Source organism: Ascaphus truei, chromosome 2 (assembly GCF_040206685.1).
Source record: "Ascaphus truei isolate aAscTru1 chromosome 2, aAscTru1.hap1, whole genome shotgun sequence".
Lineage (NCBI taxonomy): Eukaryota > Metazoa > Chordata > Amphibia > Anura > Ascaphidae > Ascaphus > Ascaphus truei.
In genome coordinates, this window is record NC_134484.1 from 140,818,111 (window position 1) to 140,824,587 (window position 6,477).

The window sequence follows — 6,477 nt, forward strand, 5'->3', positions numbered from 1 at the left end:
ACTTACTTATTGATTCAGAGGAAGGCAAATAAAAAAAACCAGTGTCATATCATCCAATGATATCTCATAAGGGGAAAAATTAATTCCTTCCTGACTCCAAGAATTGGCAATCAGATTAATCCGTGGATCAACATCCTTCCCATGTATACTTATTTGGTATATCCATGTATACTGTTACCATCTAAAAAGATGTCCAACGTTTTTTTTTTTGAACAAATCTATTGTATCTGCCATCACAGTCTCCATGGGTAATGAATTCCACATTTAACTACACTTACTGTAAAGAACCCTTTCCTTTGTTGCTGGTGAAATCTCCTTTCCTCCAACCTTAAGGGATGGCCCGAGTCCTTAGTACTGCCTGTGGGATGAATAGTTCTTTTGAAAGCACCTTGTATTGTCCCCGAATATATTTGTATATAGTTATCATATTGCCTCTTAGACGCCTCTTTTCCAATGTAAATCAATCTAATTTAGCTAGCCTCTCCTCATAAGTTAGATTGTCCATCCCCTTTATTAATTTGGTGGCTCTTCTTTGCACTCTCTCTAGTTCCATAATGTCTTTTCTTAGGATTGGTGCCCAAAATTGTACTCCAAATTCAAGGTGTGGTCTTACTAATGCTTTGTAAAGGGGCATAATTATGATAATTATGTTTACTTCCTTTCCATCCATTGCCCGTTTGATGCAAGATAAGATCTTGTTTGCCTTTGCAGCTACTGCATGACTTTGGGCACTATTGCTAAGCCTGCTGTCTACAAGCACTCCTAAATCCTTCTCCATCAAGGATTCCCCCAATATATATCTCCATTTAATTTTAAGTCGCCTTTTTATTCTTGCATCCCAAATGCATAACCTTACATTTATCTGTATTAAACCTCATCTGCCATTTACCTGCCCACGTTTCCAGTCTCTCCAATTCCTTCTGAAGAGAAATTACATCCTGCTCTGATTCTATTACCTTACACAATTTAGTATCATCAGCAAATATGGAGACTTTGCTCTCGATCCCAACCTCAAGGTCATTAATAAACAAGTTAAAAGGCAGGGGTCCCAGTACCGATCCCTGAGGTACTCCACTCACGACTTTAGCCCAACCTGAAAAAGTTCCATATATAACAAACCCTCTGTTGTCTGTCCTTTAACCAGTTTTCAATCCAGGGGCATATATTATTACTGCGTCCAATTTTCTTTATTTTGTACACCAACCTCTTGTGTGAAACCGTATCAAAAGCCTTTGCAAAATCTAAGTAGACAACATCGACTGCATTACACTTGTCTAAATTCCTACTTACCTCCTCAGAGAAACAAATAAGGTTAGTTTGGCATGATCTATCCTTCATAAATCCATGCTGACTATTACTAATAATTTTGTTTTCCATTAGGTATTCCTGAATATTATTCCGTATTAAACCTTCAAGTAGTTTCCCCACTATTGAAGTCAGGCTTACAGGTCTGTAATTTCCCGGTTGTGATCTAGCTCCCTTTTTAAATATAGGCACCACATCTGCTTTACGCCAATCTTGTGGTACTGAGCGTGTGGAAATGGAGTCCTTGAATATTAAATATAATGGTTTGGCTATTAGTGAGCTTAACTCCTTGAGAACTATTGGATGTATGCCATGGGGGCAAGGTGCCTTATTTACTTTAATTTTTTCAAGTCGCTTATGAACTTCTTCCTCAGTTAACCAATTGTTCATTAATATGGAGGTTGTGGCTTCCTCCTGTGGCACTACTATTGAACTTGATTCTTCCCTGGTAAAAATAGAGGCAAAGAATTTGTTTAATACCTATGCTTTTTCCTTATCTCCAATAATCTGCCTAACCAACTCACACTGAAAGGGTCCTATATCTTCTTTTCTCATATTTTTGTTTTTTGTTATTAAGGTACTTAAAGAACTTTTTAGGGTTGACCTTACTTTCTATTGCAATCCTTTTTTCATTATCCATTTTTACTAAAGGCTCCCCCACCTGGACAAGTGATGTGCATGCATTTCTGGTGATGGTTGCTTTTGGGGCAGCATCCACCGCAAACGAGCAGATCAGGTCATTACCGAGTATCACATCGACATCCAACCCAGGCAAAACACATACAACTCTCAATCCCTGACCGGCACCACAGTCAAGAAACAACCAGGCAAGCGGGATTAACCTCGATCCCCCGTCTGGCATGGTTTTCTGCATCCCTATGACTGGGATCAGATCCTCCGGTTTGACCATAGCAGGTCTCACCAGAGTTTCAGTGGCACCAGAGTTGATCAGGCCGGCTGTCTCAGATGCTTTCTCCTCACATCGGTAGAGTGCAACCCGATAGTTCCAATCAGGTTCCCTCCTGCCGCTTCTGCAGTGCCACTTGCAGAGAAAGTAAAGGTCCCCATCTGGGTCCACTTCTGGACTTGCTGGACAGCTGCACGCTGCTCCGCTGTAACAACTAGCCCCACAAAGGCGACTGGGTTAGCAGCCGGATTGCGTTGCCCCTGATGGGGGTTACAAGACTTGTCCCGGTCTGGACAATCTGGTCTGAGATGCCCAGTCCTGTTACACTGATAACACCGCCTCTCGTGCCTCATCTATACAGACTGGGATGTACGCTCCCCTGAAGGTGCTGTGGGCTTACACTGGGGGACACTAGAATTTAACTCAGCTCCCTTGAGTGCTCGTGTCAGACTGGCTCCATGGTGGGTAGACACTTTTTTGCCTGATAGGGCACGGCTGGTGATGTATTCATCCACCAGGTTGGCTGCATCCAGACAAGTTTTTGGTTTTCTGTCAAAGACCCAATTTCGCAACTCAGGTGGGCAATGCTGTAAAAACTGTTCTTTAAATATCAAGTCCAGTAAGTTGTGATATTTTATAGCATCACATCCCTCCACCCACTGAGTCTCATGCAAAATCAGCCTTGAAGCAAAACGCATGTAACTCTCCTTGCTGGTCTTGTCCTCAGACCTGAACATACCCTTATGTACCTCTGGAGTGAGGGCATACTGGGTTAACAGTAAAGCCTTGATGTGTTGGTAGTCATTGTTGTCTGTTACCAGGATGGCCTGGAGGATCTCCAGGGCTGCCCCAGACAACAGTGTTGACCGTAGACACTGAATTTCAAATATTTTCAAAAATCCATCTATCTTGTCCGTGCCATCCACAAACTTCCTTAAACTGTTATGGTTCACTTTAGGTAGGGGTGGCTCATCAGGATTCTGCCGGGGTCTTGGGGGCTGCACACCTTGAGAAGCTACAAGTAGCTGTAGCCTTTGCTCGAAAGTGACCCCCTCTCCCCAGGTGGCGAGAAGAGCGGTAAGCCCTGTAGCAGGGAGACCGTTAGCCACTGGGGCTACCATGGCTGCACTCCCTGGATCATGCTCACTTTCTCCGTCATCATCCTCGCCTTCTTCTTCCGACTCCTCCAGGGGTGGACAATCCTCCTGTCTCCTGGCCGAAGTGGATGCCCCTGTATCCACAGGTGAGGTTATGCAAACCTTAGGTGCAGCTGTACGCGCTTCATGCCTCTCGAGATCCTCCTCCAGCACCGTCTTTGCCCGACCGTCGGTTGGTAGTCCATAGCTCTCACACGAGGTGACAATTCGGGGGTGGTCCTATGACCGGTAATTTCCTGACCATCTGTCCATTATCGCCTGGTGGCACTAAACTAAGTGACAGAGAGAACCTGCGCTTTTCTTAGCTTTGTGTAACGTGTGTAAGTCACTACTTGTTTTGAGAGCGTGCAATCTATGAGTTTCTCTTTATGTTAGAAGACCCCGCAGGATTTTAAAACATAAAGATCAATGATCGCACTGCTGCCAACAGTAAATATAGCCTGTCATGGGAGACCAGGCATTTACACCTTTTTACCAGGATCATTCATTGAGCAAAACAGGTAAAGTGAAATAAATTGTAAATGTATTCGCATGAAAAGGCATACACACAATGATACCCAAACTACACAAGAAAAGACATACTTACTTGGGAACTGGGGTAAAAAACTAGACTTTCCCAGCTGCTGTGCACTCTAAAAACAGAGATTTTCCTTGAACGGGACTTAGCTCCAAACATCCTGGAACTAAAATCGGCTTGAAATCCTAACTGCGACCGCTACGTTCGTTTATGAGAACTTGGTCGCAAAAAGCTGGACTTTGAAAATATTCCGGGTAGATTTTTCTGAAGCCAGTGCCTTCCTAATCGCGCAAGAGCACTTTTTAATACATTCAAAAAGCCGGCCGCAGTTCTGGCGCTGAGAATCTCCTGACTGATTGGCTGAGAGGTTTCTTAAAGTATAATATGCGACAGGCTCAATGCCAGGACCATCCTTCCCCTAATTATAGAGGTAAATAAGGATTTTAATCAGTTAGTGTTAGGACCTGCAATATTATGGTCATGCCTTGAAGGTGGCTCACAGGCTTATACGCTTTGGCCAAAGGGTTAACTAAATGACCCTTTTTCAAGAGATATATAGGTATTTCACTGTGTATTTTTGTCACATTGGATGTTGCTCTGGACTTCTTTGTTTCTTGTTTTATACAATTAGTCACGCCCAGTAGCACTCCTTTTGACACATAAACATATATATAGTGGTAATTGTGGGGGGTTTCTGAGAGCTTGCTGGGTATCTGTGTGCAGGAGATATAAATAACAGGAACGGTTTTATTCTTCTGCTCCCTGCGCAGTCTCTTGGCAACTCTGCCCAATGCAGTCACAGCTCTGGTCTCAAACTTCAGATGGTCCCTGGACCTTCACTATGGGTCAAGGCCCCCTGCAGCAGTCCTAGCTCTTCCCTGATCCTCTAGCAGGACCAGGGGTATAGGTCATCACTCACTCCCCCGAAAGGAAGGGAACCTGGGCCTGCCAGTACACTACTGCCTGGGTGTGATACCTTGTCTCTCTCAATGATAGAGACCAAATAACAATTTGGAGATGCAACCCCCTTCAGTAAAGTAGGGGGAGGGTATCAGGTCTGAACCCAGGATTGGGTAGAACACAAACCTGATCCCACCTCCTCCCCTGTCACTCAAGAGTACTGCCTGAGTGGGGAAAACCCATGATTAGTACTGGCACTGCCTGTTCTTACAGGACTTGCATGTCAGTGAGGGCAAAATGGTAGCCACACCCAGTCATGGCTACATAAAGTACACCTAGTTTGGTATAGGCTTTGGATGTCAGGGTATCAATGTGCAACCCAAATGTTAAATGGGAGTCAAACCAAATGCCCAGATATTTAAAACTAGTGACAGGGGCTAGGATGGTTTTAAAGTTGGTTCTAATCCATAGCCCTGTCATTGGTAGCTTTACAAATTTAGCCTTGGTTCCAAATACCATGGTTACAGGCTTGTCAGTGTTTAAAAACAGTTTATTTTGGGAAATCCAATTTTCAAGTCTCATAAAATCAGATTGAAGCACGTGTTCAGAGAGGCTAGTGCTGTGTGCATATAAGATTGTGTCATCCACATATATGTGTATTGAAACTCCCTTACAAGCTATAGGAAGATCATTGATGAAGAATGAGAATAGTAGGGGCCCCAGAACAGAGCATTGCTGGACACCACAGGTGACATTCAAGGGGTTGGTGTTAGTGAGTGCGTATGTGAATATGCATGTATACATATTGTGACAGAAACCAGGGGATGGTAATAAATTCCATATATAGGGCTCCCAGGATACTGAACAGTTTCTATCCTGTTTAGGCTGGAAGTGCAGCCTCATAATACATGCACTTCATCCCACAGTTTGGCAAGTGCTGGAACTGAAGGATGAGGGATCCAAACCAGAGTTTGTCTGCTGCCTGATTTCTGTCACCTGTCCTGCTAATTAGAAATCAGGTATTTAAGACTGATTTCCTGGTTCCTCTTCCCTCTCCCCCAAGAGCCTGGAGGCAGGAAGTCTACTGGAAGCAGAGAGGGGAAAAGCCTCTCCCCAAACAGGTTAAATCATTCTGCTTTTTTTGTCTAAAACTGCAAAGTTCCTTATTTTGCTGTTGGAAGTGGAAAAGCCACTTCAACCCTGAGTCAGGGAAATCTAAGTTAAGTTAGTGCTCAGGTGAGCAGGTTTTTGTTTTGCTTGTGTTTCTGTTGTATGCACTGTGGCAGTCTCAGTGCCTGGGACTGAATAAACCAGGCATACAGTAGCCTGTTTAAAGGAACAGCACGTGACGCCACGTCATTTAACCTACCCTAAAAGACCGTGTTCTAACAGTCCAGGACAGATGGCGGTGCCCCGGAGTAAGCTGTTTGTCACAATATGTACACTATTCCTGGTAACATTCTTTATATAGATAATCAGACATTAAAATAGTTATAGTGGGTTTATAAATAGATAGATTTTTATACACATACACCGTCCTGTCCCATTCCTCCCCATTCCTCGCGCTCCTTAATGTCTAGGTCACTTTTGCATTTCAAAAGAGAAAAGCCTTTTGTGTCCCTACTGTTAATTCTTAACTAGGCTACCAGTTTCTACCTTATCTTAGCTCCCACTTCCTCTCAAAATCCATT